Source organism: Sciurus vulgaris (genome assembly GCF_902686455.1).
Source record: "Sciurus vulgaris genome assembly, chromosome: 15".
Lineage (NCBI taxonomy): Eukaryota > Metazoa > Chordata > Mammalia > Rodentia > Sciuridae > Sciurus > Sciurus vulgaris.
Window position 1 is genome coordinate 21,778,990 of NC_136476.1, and position 15,081 is coordinate 21,794,070.

At 40.7% G+C, this 15,081-nt stretch overlaps 1 long non-coding RNA gene across 8 annotated transcripts in view; it reads right to left on the bottom strand.

The window, feature by feature from the left end:
- Window positions 1-2,311: 2,311 nt before the first annotated feature.
- The window catches only part of LOC306645378, an 83,927-nt gene continuing 71,157 nt past the window's right edge, over window positions 2,312-15,081 (bottom strand). For 6 of the 8 annotated variants that reach the window (XR_013759619.1, XR_013759620.1, XR_013759623.1 and 3 more), the window contains 6 exons: window positions 13,206-13,370; window positions 10,330-10,408; window positions 9,216-9,336; window positions 6,250-6,363; window positions 5,156-5,308; window positions 2,312-3,444 (listed from right to left, as the gene is read on the bottom strand). This is a non-coding gene — a long non-coding RNA (uncharacterized lncRNA). The remainder of the gene's footprint in view (window positions 3,445-5,155; window positions 5,309-6,249; window positions 6,364-9,215; window positions 9,337-10,329; window positions 10,409-13,205; window positions 13,371-15,081) is intronic. The other 2 variants (XR_013759622.1, XR_013759621.1) reach the window with 2 other exon arrangements.

Consider the following 15,081-nt stretch of genomic DNA (forward strand, 5'->3'; position numbering starts at 1 on the left):
CCCTGCTCTGCACTTTTCGCCTGGCTATGCGGCCCCTCCTCTGAGCAGCCACCTGGAGCCCCTTACAATCGCTCCGAGTCCCAGTGACCCGCCACACGCCTTTTCCTCCGGCAGCCACCTGTTGTTCCGTGCGGTCGCTCTAAGACCAAGTGACCCACCACGCACCTCTTTCTCCACCAGGCAGTCACCCAGAGATCTGGTGCGTCACGAGTCCCAAGAACTCACTGTGCACCTTCTTGTCCCAACTGCCTCCCGTAGCCCTGGTGCAGTCACTTCGAGCCCAAGCACTCCGCCGCGCTCCTCCTCCTTCTCCAGACAACCCCCCTATGTTCAGGAGCGGATGCTCTGGGACCAAACCACTCACCACGCTGTTCCACCGGATAGCCGCCCAGAGCCCTGGCGCAGCTGCTCCAATTCCAAGCGACGTGCTGAGCCCGTATTTCTCCTTCTCCTCTGGGCAGCCCCCTGTGTCAGGGGTGGTCGCTTTCAGTCCAAATAGCTCACCAAGCACCTTCTCCTTTGGGCAGCCTCCCAGAGCCCGGGTCGGTTGCGCCGAGTCCAAGCGCTGTGGTGAACAGCCACCTCTCCAATGCTCCCAGTTGTCTGCGATCACTGCTCCGGCGGGGGGAGGGGCATCTCGCTGGCAGCTTTACTTCACAAAAGTTCCCTGCTTTCGGGGCTACCGCCCCTTCCGGTACGCCTGCCCGATCCGGGACGCCTGCCCAGTGGGAAACACTCACCCGGCTGCTTTGAGTTGGTCCCAAGTCTCTCAATATTTCCTTTTCTTGAGTCCTGAGTCCACGCTGCTCCTCCGGATAACCGCCCGGAGCCCTGGCGCTGCTGCTCCAAGTCCAAGTGACATGCCGAGCCCGCATTTCTCCTTCTCCTCTGGGCAGCCCCTGTGTTCAGGGGTGGTCGCTTTCAGTCCAAACAGCTCACCAAGCACCTTCTCCCTTGGGCAGCCTCCCAGAGCCCAGGTGGGTTGCGCCGAGTCCAAGCGCTGTGGTGAACAGCCACCTCTCCCTCATGCTAATTTCTTGAATTTGTCTTCTCTGAGGTTTAATTCTTCTTAGCTTTGCCCATTTTCCATTGACACATCTCTTTTTATTGATTTGTAGGAGATGTTTCTTTTTCTAAAGTAAGTATACATTTTCTTGTCCTCCTAAATAGTGCATAATGACTGATTGTTTCCCAGAAGAATAGGGTCACATGACAAGTAACAATGCTTGATTATAAGATGCTATAGAACTTTGAGTTCAATGTGTATAAACCATCAACATCTAAGAACCATTTTCACATTTGGTTATTTACATATTTCTCCTAAGACACAATGAAAGACAGTCAGCTAGTTGTAAGATTCACTAGACAGAATAACCTGTCTTTCCAGAAAATTACTGAGTCAAGAGTTAAAGAAGCCACATCCCAGATGACTTTCTCAGACTCCAGCAAATCTCTTCTTTAAAAATTACAGCAATCAGTGTCATTTGTCTTAGCATATTCCAAAATGACACAAACAATAAATCATGGGTACTGCCAGTCAACTTTTCCCCTCATTTTTATGTAACTCACCCTGCTTATTCAAGGATATGGGAGAAGCTTATCTGTCATCATTGATGAGTTTGGAAGTTCAGAAGAAGGGTTTATTTGAAAACTTAGAAATTCTTCATCCCCCAGGAAAAATATCACTTCTGAAGTTATGTTATTGGAACACAGATAGAAAATAAGTTTTATTTCACAGAATATCAACTAAATTGGTAACAGTTGCCTGAAGTATTGTGTAGAGTAAACTTTGGAGGCTGAGTGTGAATTCAGTAAGTAAAATGTTTTGAAGGATTAGCAATGTGTTCCACAGTCCTGGTGAGGAATATAGGTAGGCTATGTATTTACCAGATCAATATGAATAGACCTTCACAGTGCCCTTAATGTTTGAACATGAAATAAACAAACAAACAAACTCCTGACATAAGCATGCTTCAAAAATTCACCTTGAATATTCTGAAACTGAAACTTAATATATTATTTACAAGACAGAGAAAATGTGCTTCATATCACCTCTTAGCCTCATTTTCGCTTCTGGAAAATGCTTTGTTAATAGTGCAAATCAAAGACCATGCAACACAGAATCTCCATTTTATAGATAAGGTCACGGAGGCCCAAAGAAATTAGGCAACTTTCCAAGTCTTAGATTCAATAAGCAAGGATTCAAACCCAGATATCTCCCACTATATAATTACCAATCTTAAAGACTGCATCATTTTGATGCTTGCAAAAATATATGGGAAATACCTCATCAAGAATTAATGCTATTTTTCAGAGTGACTTGCCTTTTAAAATGTTCCCAGCTCATCATGATACTGATGTGGAAAATAAGAACAAAATATGTAGAACTAATCAGAAAAAAAAGCAACTGTTGCTTATCCATTGCTCTAATTTATAATTTGAATTTTGAATATCTCCCAAATGGCCATGTGTTAAAGTCTTGGTCAACGGCCTGTGGCACTACTGGGAGGTGTTGGAACCTTTAGGAGGTGGGGCCTAGTAGAAGGAAGTTAGGTCACTGGGGGCATATCCTGGAAACAGGCATTGGGTTTCCGGGCTGCTCGTTTCCTCCTGGTCAGTATGAGTGAGCAGCTTTGTTCCACTACATGCTTCCTACCCTGGGGTTCTGCCTCATCACAGGCCCAAAAGCAATAGAGCCAGCCAACCACTGACTGAAACCTCTGCAACTGTGAGCCACAATAACCCTTCCCTCTGTTAAGCAGACTCTTTCAGGTATTTTTTCAGTGATGCAAAACTGACTACCACTTCTATCCATGTGTTTCTGTAACAATCAGAATGTTTACCATGCCATTTCCTGTGGAGTGTTTTACCTGGATTATCCATTTAATCATCAAAACCAGCCTATGAAGGAGTTATTGCTATTATACGCTTTAAGAAAATGGGACAAAGAAGCAAAGTAACTTAAGTAACTTGTCCCCAGATCACACAACTGATGAATGATGGGGCCAGGATCCCTTCCTGGGTATTCTGTCCCCAGAACCTGAGTTTTAAATCCACTGCTCCTCTTTATTCAACATTTACGAGTTTTACTTTAGGTTCACTCTGGGTTAGATATAGGTAAAAATCTTGAACTCTCTTTAACTTCTAACCTCATTAAGTATGGGAAGCCTAAAAACTTGCTGTGTGACACTTGGAATGTTTTATAAAAATATATCACAAGGCCCTGGGTTCAAATCCCTAGCACCTCAAAAAAAAAAAAAATATATATATATATATATTAGTTCCATTATTTCTATAAAATGTTTCAGGATATAAAATGTGTTCAGAAACTGGGGATTTTTTTTCTGTTGGAAAACTCACTGAGTTCTTCAGCTTCATGACTTCCACTTTTTTTAAACTTCTTTTCCAATACAAGGACCTTCTTTCATACCATCTTCAATTTCCCTAGGGAAAAAAAATACACATGATTCAAATACCTTTTTAATTATTAATGGGCCAAAGATATAGGGGGACCTGTGATTTTTCCACCCTGGGGGAAGTTTGTCATAAGTTCTGTAGGATATTTGGAGGATGATGGTACAAATTATTTTGTATATCATGTGTGCATGTCTTTGGCAAATCATATAATCCCAAACATCTTAATCACTTTGTATAAATCTGTAGGGAACTAAATGCAAGTTGTCATGATAAACTTCACTAGAAATTACTTATAATGCCTAATTTAATACCTCTTTGCAGAATTAATGGAACTGAGCTTATTGCTTGACTATTCTCTATCAGACTTCAAATCTTCAAGTTTCTAAGCCTTCTGGAGAAACCCCTTAAATTTCTGATGAAAACCCTGTGACTCTACAGAAGCAAAGAAGTTATGGCTTAGTTCCCCACCCACTGCCAGCCTCAACTCCACATTGGTGAGCTCACTTCTAGTCCATTTGGATGGTATATTTCTTTAAGCTTCAAATACATAAATGATTTTCTTCCCTTTCCCCATTGTGCAATTGCTTTAACCTCTTTTCCTCTTTGCTGTTGTGTTTATTTTTTACTCATTATTGTATCTGCTATTTATAACTGTCATGGCCACTCTGCTCTATTTGGCACTCCCATTCACATTATTTCCTCTTTCTCTTTTTTCTCCATTTTCTCTTGCTCTTGTCCTGCCTCTTGACTTGGATTGAACACAGCATCCATTCAAGGGGAGGTTCTCAATTTGGTCCTGTGGAATGGGTACCCCTCACCCACACACATGCATTTAGCTGAGAACCCCCTGAAATTGCCTAACAAGTTGGGTTTGTGTGTGAGTACAGGTGTACAAGTGCATGCACTTTTCCAGGGAGGGGACTTTGGCAAACCCTATGGATTATCTACTCTCAAGAAGATCAAAATTACCCATGCTCTTGACTTTCATTGCCAAAGAAGATGAAAAGCTAAACTTTTTCAATTTATTGACTTCCTTTGATTTGACCAATGAAAAGGAAAACATCTTCTAGAATAAAGAGAAAAGTCTTAATAGGAGAAAACAATTGCCTTGCCCCTTCCCCCATTATTCCCATCTGGAATGTGAGTGTAAAATAAAGATTTGCAGCAGCCATGTTATAGGCTTGAGGCTAGTGCCTGTCCACTAGGACAGAAGAGCAGGGAATTGGAAATAGCTTCAAACCCTGGGGCCACTGTCCCACTTCAGGACTCTCTACCTCCAGACTTACTTTTCCATGTTATGAAATACACACACACACAATTGATAAAATAAGAGGTAAAAGTATAAACACAAATTCTGAAATTTTCTTCTCATCCCCTAATGTTCTTTGCATATGCCTGAGGGGCAATCATCTCATTTCAGACACCTTTGCTACATAACTAAGGAATTACTGTTAATGAAAATCAGCCAACTTAAACAGCACTGATGAAATGGTTATGTAGAGGGGAATGCCTAGAAAAGTCACTATCAGGTAGGGCGATGGTTTGAGGTCATTTCTGTTTTATATGTAAATGACTGAAAGAACATGCACAGAATGCTAACTGTGGTGGCCTTCAAACTATTGTGTTCATAACTCTCTGCATCAGTCATGTATTAATTTGCAATTAAAAAATAAAGAAAAATGTTATTTTAAATATCCTCATAGTTCAAGGCAGGCCCTCCCCATCGTCATGAACTTACTTTTTTCTTCAAGGTACCCTGGTTGCAGTGCTAGATGTCTCTCTGTCCTGAACAAAGATGCTCCATGTTGGGCCTAGCCTGTGATGACAGATAGATAGGTGTGCTGGTGAGGACAAAGGATAACAGCTCCTGTCAGGTGATCTACAGGCTGCTCTGGGGGAAGAGAAGTTTGGAGTGGAGGAAATGAACTCTCCAAGGGACATCGTCCATGATTACAACAGCACCCTCCGTGGCCTTCTACCCTGTCTCAATGCCCTTATCACAAAACTTCCCTAACTTTGATCCCTGTCAAAGAATGCCAGGCCATTAGCCCTGGAGCATCCTCTAGCCCACGTCTGCCTTTTTAGAAGCTCAAGAGTACGGCCAAGATCAAAGCCAGCAGCAGCAGGGTGGAGACCAGAACCCAACTACCCATTCATTACCACCACGTCACTACCACCCCACTGCCACGCACAATCCTTCCCGAAGGCTGAGCATGGTTCTGGGTGCTGCCATGTGGTCTCTCATCCTTATAAAACCCTACGAGGTAAGTGTTGTCACCCCATTTTAAAACTGAAGAAACTAAGGCTCACACAGATCAGGTATCTTCCAAGGCTAGCAAAAGGAGAATTCGGTGTTGGAACCCAGCTCTGTCTGGCTTCCGAATTTAGGCTTTGCTATAACATTAGCTGACTCAACAGTTTGTCTAATCTAGCATGGATGTGTCTATGTAAACTTTTTCCATGATTCCTCCATAGTTGTGTCCTTAGCCTGGAGCCTCAGAGAATCCATTCAGTGCCACATTCCTCTCCCCTTCGGTGTAGGGAGTGCTTCCTGAAAAGAGCCTGTTCTCCCGGCAGCTGATGATATTTGATTTGATTAACACCCTGGGACCTATCACCAGACTTAAAGATGATGCCTAATTAATTGCTTACATTAAAGAGCTGGCACTTCTGCATTTGGTTCACACTTCCAGCCTCAATCATATTTTCATTTCATAATAATATTTACATGATGAGCAAATAGTCAATTCAAACTCTGGTGTGGATCTAAACTGTGTGTGGGACTTCCCAAAGCAGATGTCCTTGACAGGTGTAAAGAAATAGGTTTCTTACCCTAACAAGAACCAGGAGCAAGATTTGTTTATTTTCCAACGAAATATTGTGCTTGGATCAAAAAAATGTTAATTGGGTACTTTCATATTCCATGTACCAGACATTGTGAAGGCCCTATTGAGACAAAAAACAAAAAAACAAAAAAACTACACAAATACCAACATACACACACCAAAAAACAAACAACAACAACAACCAAAAAAAAGTGAATCATTGAAGTCATATTAGACTTAACTCTGTTTTTAATCTATTTTCTAATCTATTTATTTATTTGCTTAGGTCTAGGATCTAGATGCATAGATTAGGAAAAGGCTTTCTATATTTGACAGCTGAAGTTTCAAAAGGCATTTTCTAAGTCTTCCAAAATATTTTCAGGCCAAAGCCAAGAAATATGAGGCCTGGATGATCCTGAAATTGAGTTTGTGATGTTAAAAGACCTCTATGATGTGAAAAACTGGAAAGAGGCAAAGAACTACAAGACTGTTCCATGTAATATTCTAAATCAATAATTTTGATAATGATACAGAAAAGCAAGATTATATCTGCTGATAACCAAAGTTGAAAGGAATGTCAGCATTTTGGATAACAAAGTTCTGGACAGATGACAATGGCTTGAATCCAAACGTCATGAAGTTTAGTAGGAATAAATGCCAAAGAACAACCAGCACAAGCACTCCATGGGGAAGATGTGGCTTTGTGTCCTCGGGATGGAGAAGACTTGAGGACAGCAATCACCACGAGCTTAACCTGAAGTAACCACGTGTATGTGGGCTAAGTCACTGATGCATTTGGCTATGCTTATATAAAGCAGAGTCAGGTGGTGAGACCTCTGCTCTAGTGATCACTTTTCAGACCCTTCTCAGATATTGCATTCAGTACAATTCCAAGTAGGTGGACCATGTGTGATATTATTCTAATCAGAACTCGTTTGAGAAAGGGTTGCTAATGAGAATTAAACTTGGAAAATAGGCAAAAACTAAGACTGAACAAATGAGACCTATATTAGCTAGTTATAAAGAATATAGACCCACTGGAGGATATTTAGAAGAGATACTCAAGGATGGGAAGAGCCTCCAAGAAATAGATTATGAATCTTTGAAGAATGGGATGTTTGGTATGGAAAAGAACAACCTGAGGTCTCTTTGAGAGCTTTTTTTCTTGACATATTCAAAGGTAGCATGTGGAAGAGGAATGGTACTTATAGATTGATGTAGTTTAGATATGAGGTATCCCTCAAAAGTTCCTGTGTTAATGTAGGAATGTTCAGAGGTGAAATCATTAGATCATGAGAGCCATAACCTAATCAATGTATTAATTAATTTCATGGATTAACCAATTGAAAAGACTATTATATTGGGTGATAACTGTAAGCAGGTGGGACATAAGTAGGTAAGGGGGGTGTGGCATTTTGGATTATATCTTGTCTTCCTGGTCCCTCCTCTCTCTCTCTCTCTCTCTCTCTCTCTCTCTCTCTCTCTCTCTCTCTCTCTCTCTCTCTCTCTCTCTCTCTCTTTCTCTGCTTATGGTCACCATGAGCTGAGCAGCTTTCCTCCTCCATGACCTTCCACCATGATGTTCTGCCTCACCTCCAGCCTAGAGCAATGGTGGCTATGCATAGACTGAATCTCTGAAACCATGAACCAATATTTTTTTCTTCCTTTAAGTTGTTTTGTCAGGTATTTTGGTCACAGTGACAAAAGTGTAACTAATGCCTGGATTGTGGTTCTTGAGGTATGCTATAAGGCATCTGGGTCTTGATAAAATGACCACTTCTCAGAGGAACTCCTGCCCAAGAAGAGAACAAAAAAAAGTTGACCACCTAGATGTTACAATGCCATAAGAGCAATTTGGAGTACTTAAGCCAAACCTTCAAATTGTCTTTTTGTATCTCTCACCCTCTCACTCAATTCCATTTCAATGGTATTCTTTTTTGTTGTATTCTAATTGTGCCCAGAATGGACCTTGTAAAAGTCTTTTGAAAGCCTACCTGGGTACACCCATCAGTCCATGTTCATTTCTTATATAGTTCTTCAAAAATAGAAATAATTCCTTCTTAATTATATAATGATTTTTCTCTCTGTTTTTCAGGTCTCAGAAGCTAGGGTTCATGGAAATTAGATATAAACAAATCTGTGATTCACTGGGCCTCCTCAATAATTTTACATATATTTATCAATTCTAATTGGCAATCATTTACCAACAATAGGGTTCTACATGCAGTTGAAAATGTCAAAATAGTCTCTTTTGCAAAAACAATACAAATGCCATATTACAGGGAATCGAAGACCCCATTGGTCTGCACTGGAGGAGCCTGAGATTATTAGAACAGTGAGAGCTCTAATAAAAGCAACATATTATGTGCCACTAAGAGAAAAAAATGCTTTCAATTATACTGTACCCCCAAATTCTTCACATTTAGAGTTTAACTCTCCTGAGTTACTTTTCAATTCAGAATTAGCATATTTGTTCCCATTTTTCATGATATTGGTGTCTGTGTCATCAAGTACATTAAGAATACAGCATTTATTTCAAAGGGATTCTACTATTATCTCCAGAATTTTCTTCCGAGCAACTAGCAATTGAAAAGCTTTGACAGTGTTATTAAAAAAAAAAATCTAACCAGCAGATGACAACAGTAGGTTCTCCAACAACCAGGATTTAATTTTCTTTAAATTATCCATAAATACTTTGTCAACTGAAACTTTGAGTAATTGGAATTATCTAGTAATGCCACCATAACAACAAAGTTTGCTCTGTGTGAGCAATAACAATTATGCCCCAGTGGCCCCAAGTCAACAGATGCCTGGAATGTTTCAATGTCAACTATGGATGTGTTAGAAATGATGAAATATGGCAAGTTCTTTCATATATCTGATGTTACCCTAGGTTATATCCTTTTCTCAATAATCCCAGCACTGCTTTCTCAGTTGACTGTGACAAGTCTCTACTGGTTCTTCTTACTTTACCTGAGTCTCCCCAACTGTTCTACTTGGTTGTCCTTGTCTCCATTTTACACCCAACTTATTTTACTTTGTAAAGACTCCTAGTCACTTCATTTCAGCTAGTTTTCCATTGTATGGCTATCAACTGATAGAAAGCAAAGCAAAATATAAAAGGTTAATCAAGATTTTGCATCTTAAAAGACATACTACACCTCTCATTCCCTTTAAGAACTATACAGATTTACAGTCAAGAGACAGTTCTTAACTCTGGCTATGAGGTAAAATAATTTGTAGAGACTTTTTAAAATGTGGATTCCAGCAGGCTATTCTAAGATCTATTGATGCTGAATATCTACTTGCAAGGTGGGGCTTAGGTGAAAGCAGGCACTTGTGTTGTTCAGAGTTCCACAGATTAACATGACATGTCATTTAAGTTGCACACCATCAAAGGATATCAGGCATTTTCCGTTTCATCTAGGGACAAATCAGTAGGCAGACACTAACACAAATTTGAAATGAAAAGGCTCAACTCTAAGTGTGGCACAGAAAACTATTCACACAGACAGATGACAATTTCGTTCAACCAAAGTATTCACACTATCCTGTACTGAACATGATTAACTAAGTGAAGGACAGACTAGGCATGGGGTAGACTTGAAAGAATGAGGCAGAAAACAAGGATGGGATATCCTTTTTCCCACCCATCCAATGTCCCAAAGGGTGCCTGGTCTGAGGCCACAGAGAAGGTGATCTGCATTCCCCAACCACAAGTTTGCAGGCAATTTCAGGGGCAAAATGAGCTGAAGCATAATTAAAAGATGGTTCCACTAGTGGGATATTCTACAACCTTACAGTAGAAGCTTGTACTCATGAAAACTCATACTCAGAAAATATGCAAATCCCTACAGAGCTCAGGGATTGATTTTTATGACTACAGAACTTTCTGACATTCTCTCCTAATTATCTCCATATTTAGCAAGTTTTTTTTTTTTTTCCTGAATTTTAGATAAGTCTAAGATTCCCCATCTTGTCTGGGTGAAAGTAAATGAATGGTGATTCTACCATTGGCTCTTTTTAATTATACCATGGAATTCTGAATGCAGTTTCCATACCAAAGTCCAGATAATCTCTTGCTTACCTGGTGGATCCAGGGACCTTTCATAACCAAGAAGAGGCTAAGATTGATTATCTCCTATCAATTTCTTTTCCTTCTGGATCTACCACAGAGACCGGAAGCAAGAACATCAGAAACATTTATCATTGCAAATCAGTGCCAATGACTGGAAATACTTCTGCTTTTCCTCTTGCTACCCTGTGCTGAATACACACTGAGCCAGGCCTTTTACATGCTTTATCTCATTTACTCTTCACCACACTCCATGAAGTAGGCATTGTTGTCCATCCCTATTTTGCAGAGGGGGAACAGACGAAGGTTAAACACGCAGCCAAGGTCACACAGTAAGAACAAGCTGAATGCAGGAATGAATCCCAGATCTGATTTCAAAGGTTTCTCAAACATTAAATGTATTTAACAGTCAGAGAGGTGGGTTAGAGGGATGGATAGATGGAGAGAGATAGTAACAGAAACACCACAGAATATATATTATAGAAGCTAGGACATCACTGTAGGAGTTTTCACTAAACTATTCTTTAACTTGTTTTATATGTTTAAAAAATTTCAAAATCACTTGGGGAAAAAGGAAGAAAAGCAGTAAAGGAATCAAAGACATGATCAGTTAAACATTCTCTCAAGCATCTGTCTCATGCTTCACTCCCTGTGTGTTTTGGAGTTTTAAGTTCAATTTAGTTTGGCAATAGGCATCAATGCTTTATTATGGACCAAGTACCAAAATATCTGCCAGGCTAGGATGCCAAATGCATGGTGAATGCCATAAATGCACAAGATGAAGCTCAACTGGGTTCACAACCCGGAACTGACACACGCCTGCCATGCAAAGCTGACTTTCATAACAGGCCAGCATGGATGTGTGAAGTGCTAAGAAAAAAACAGGAAGTGAATAAAATAATAATGATGAAGAGGGCTGAAAAAGTGTCTGGGAACAGATGAAACTTGAATTGTGCCTTGGAAAATGGAGACTGTGTCAAAGTACAGGGAAGAGGTTCAGTATGAGGAGTAGGAGCAGTTAGAGTAAAGGTGCAGAGGTAGGAAAGGGCAAGGAATGCACAAGAAAAAGGGAAATGCTGTTGGGGGAAGACGGAGGGAGGAGTGTGCCCTTATCTACACACAGCATCATCCATCAACGTTCACAAAGGAGATGTTGGAGCATTCCCTCAAATTTCATTTTATTGAGCACTTATCAGTAAAATGAGAATGATGTCTAATTTCAGGTGTTGTTTCAAGGGTTAAGTGAGTGGAAACAGGGACAGCTCCTAGGACAGTGGCAGCCACATTGCCAGCACAAAATAAGCAGAACTGAATGCACTACACCCAGGAAACTGAAAGGCTGTGCTTAATCAAGCTACCTAGCAATGGTCAAGATTCGTGCTGAGATTCTTACAATTCTCCTAAATTCCAAAGACAAGGAGCTGAGTGGTTGTGTCAGGTGTGCCTGACTTGTTTGAATTTATTGATTGATGGCATGGTTTCACTTTTGAGTTCACATCTCTGTCCATACTGCCAATTGCACGAGAGATAGCACTTTTTTTTCATGATGACTTATCTATTTGGCGCTTATATCCAGTGCAGAAACATAACTTCACTCAATGCTGCATCCTCAACCCCCATTCCAGGGGGCTTGCCTTGGAGCAGGTCAATGGGGAGAGGCAGGCCCTGCTCTGGGTGATGCTGGCTCTGCACCAACCTTGCCTGAGACCTCCTGTTCCTGTGGGTCTTACTATTGAGCTGTTGCCTAGTACAGCACTCTCTCCCTCAGCCGCTGACATGGGAGGATTGACTGTACTGCTTTCTGGCCCACAGGGCTGTGAGGAAACTCCGGGTCCTTTATTACGATGCTGGTAGCACTTCTGAGCACAGAGGATTCATCCCAACACTTGTACAGTGTGCCAGATGTGCTTGATCCCTTGAGGCCAACTCAGACCATCTGTCCTCTACACACCACTGACTCATTTCTGTTCTGGGGTTTTATAGTCTCGTAGGGCTGTTCTTGGGAAATGATGGCAACCTCAAGTCATCTGGGTTTTCTGTCAACCAGGACTTTCCCCTCTGGGGATCTGGGTCTGGAGTCTCTTTCTCAGAGAAGAGAGGGACCACAGCATCTAACAATGCCCTCTGCTTCCCTTCTACCCTTCTAGCAGCATTTACCAGCTCTCTTTGCTCTCCTTGACCCAGCCCTATCCCTAACAGCACATCTGGAAAACTTCATGTCCAACCAGTGCGGGAAGCCCTGCTCCAAATCATGATACAGTTTTTATGTCAAGTGCCCTCAGGGTCTTAACTTCTGAGAATCAAAGACTTTTTATTTTCTTGAGCTCTGGTGAGACTTCTTTTTCTGATACAATAAATGATGTCTGAATGGGGTTGGGGTCAGAAACAGAGGCAATAGGAGCTGCCAACAGTGGGGGAGGATCGTATATTAAACTGTCATTCTGTAACAGTGTTCTTCCCACCCCTTTAAATTTAGTTTATCCCTTGAGCAAGAGGAACCTTTTCTCTATTCCTTCTACCTACCAAGAATTCCTTTTTCTTGTGTCTCAGAATTTCATTTTCAGGTGACCTGTTCTTGACAGGACTAAGAGGTGAAATCCCAAGGTGATTCTGATACCTAAAGATGGAGAATCTCACCTCCTGGGGCTAAGTGCCGTTGCCGACTCTCTGGAGGGCTCAAGAAATGCAGCAGAAGGATCCCCAGGCTGCAAATCACCAAAACACATGACACTTTGGAAGTCTAACAATTAACTTAGGTGAATTATATGGCGGACGTGCTTGCTGCACAGTCTTTGAGAACCTGTAGCACAAGGTCTGTAAGTTGGGTTCTTGTGCTTGACAAACTTCACATGTTACAGACGTAACAGGAAATTAAATACTTCTCATACCACCACATGGGCACACATAGCTTGCTTGTCTCTTGCCCTGTTCATGGAGACTTCTGCCCCTTTGCATCCCTTGGATCATGCCTTTGGATAAATGTTGGAGTCATTCCTTCGATTTCATTGACCATCTGTGGTTCATCTGGTAGTCTTTTCTATCAACCATGGGGCCTGAAAGAGTAACGACATTGATTTAAAATTAAAATCAAAGTCAATGATGAAGATGTTTGAGAAAAATATTAACCTGATTTTTTTCTCCACTAATTGCCTCCCCAAACAAAGCCCTAAGGAAATTTGTTTCTAAAAAATAACTCTGTAGTAGAAAGACCCTTCAGTACAGTCAATAAATATCCATAGGGCCTATTTCTCTCTCGTCATAAGCCCAGACGGGTAAGGGTCAGAGATGTGGCTCTCCATTAAAGAGAAAGAAATTTTTCTTGTCTCAAATTAAAGCCCTCTCTTGTGGTCATAATGATCACCTTATGAATGGTGATAGGGAACAATAAATCATTTCCTCCTGCTAACTGCGCTGCTCACATTGGTTCAAAATGGCAGATTCTCTGTTGCAATGAACCTCCCAGGGGTATTAGTAATATTTCTAGGGAAGAAGTGGGGAATTAGAGAGGGTGAGATCTCCATTTCCAAGATCTGAAGGGGACATTCAGCAATGTGTACCTTCGTCATCTCGCATGTGTTCTTAGACAACACCCACAAAAAATGTTGACCTCAAATTGCTGAGTTTGTGTTCATTTTCGCCCACCCAAACAATTGAATATTCATTATGTCATTGAACTTTTAAGTAATAAAAAGAAATACAAATGCACAGAGTCATTTGGGGAGTATATGTGTCTATGCCCCCTCTGTTTTCCTTTCCATTCGTGTAACAGGAGGCTTCCTTCTACTTCAAGAACACAAATACAGGTAATCAAACCGTAATGCTAATAATAGCCAAAGTCCGCACTGATCAGGCTTTGCAAGTCTGAAAATGATAAATCACAAGCAGTGATAATTTTCAACAATATCCAGGAATGTATTTATTAAATTTGGAGTTTTATCATTCACTGCCATTGCTTTCTTGGTACCATGCAAAATACACAGAAATTTCTCTCCCATTATCCTCCCTCAAAACAAATCACATGCCTACAGAAAATATCGCTCACCTAATCAGACATTTTCTGAGAAGCATGTACAGGTATTTTTAACTCAAGGCAACATTCGGATCTGTTAAACATTTTTCAACTCCTCTGAAGACTTCAATAAAACAAGGAGAGTCCAGAGAGCTTGCCATCTTCCTGACTTAAAGTAGTCTAAGGCAAGAATCATCCACATGCAGAGTTAAACAATGAAATTTTCTAAGTGTACACATGCTGTGAGAATCAATAACCTCTTCTCAAACCAGCAAATTGGTTTCAAGTATTCGGTTCACTGGTTACATCCAACAGCTGCAAATAAGAGGCCACCTCCTGAGCGAAAGGAAAGGTGGAGATGAATTCTTGAAAAATGTGTTCTCATCAGAATTTCTGTTCTTCCTACTGCATGGATGATATTTGCAAAACTCTTTGGAAAGAACTCTGGATTTAATTTCAGGCAATCCTCCATTGGAATTTTAATAAGAAAGTTTTTTTTTTTTTTAAAAAAGTACTGTATACTAAGTCATTTAATGAAAATAATTCATGGTAATGTAATTATTTATATAAGTTGGTATTTTCTGGATTTTAGAGTTTTCCTAACTTTGAAACCAGGCTGTTCTACCTAAAATAAAATGAATATTCTCTAGAAAGTTTTACCTGAATTATCTGGATCTTCTACTAAACTCTGCTGTAGGACTGTTTGTCAGAAAAATCCCGGCATGAGAAGTAGGTTGTTTGTGGCCCTCACTCTC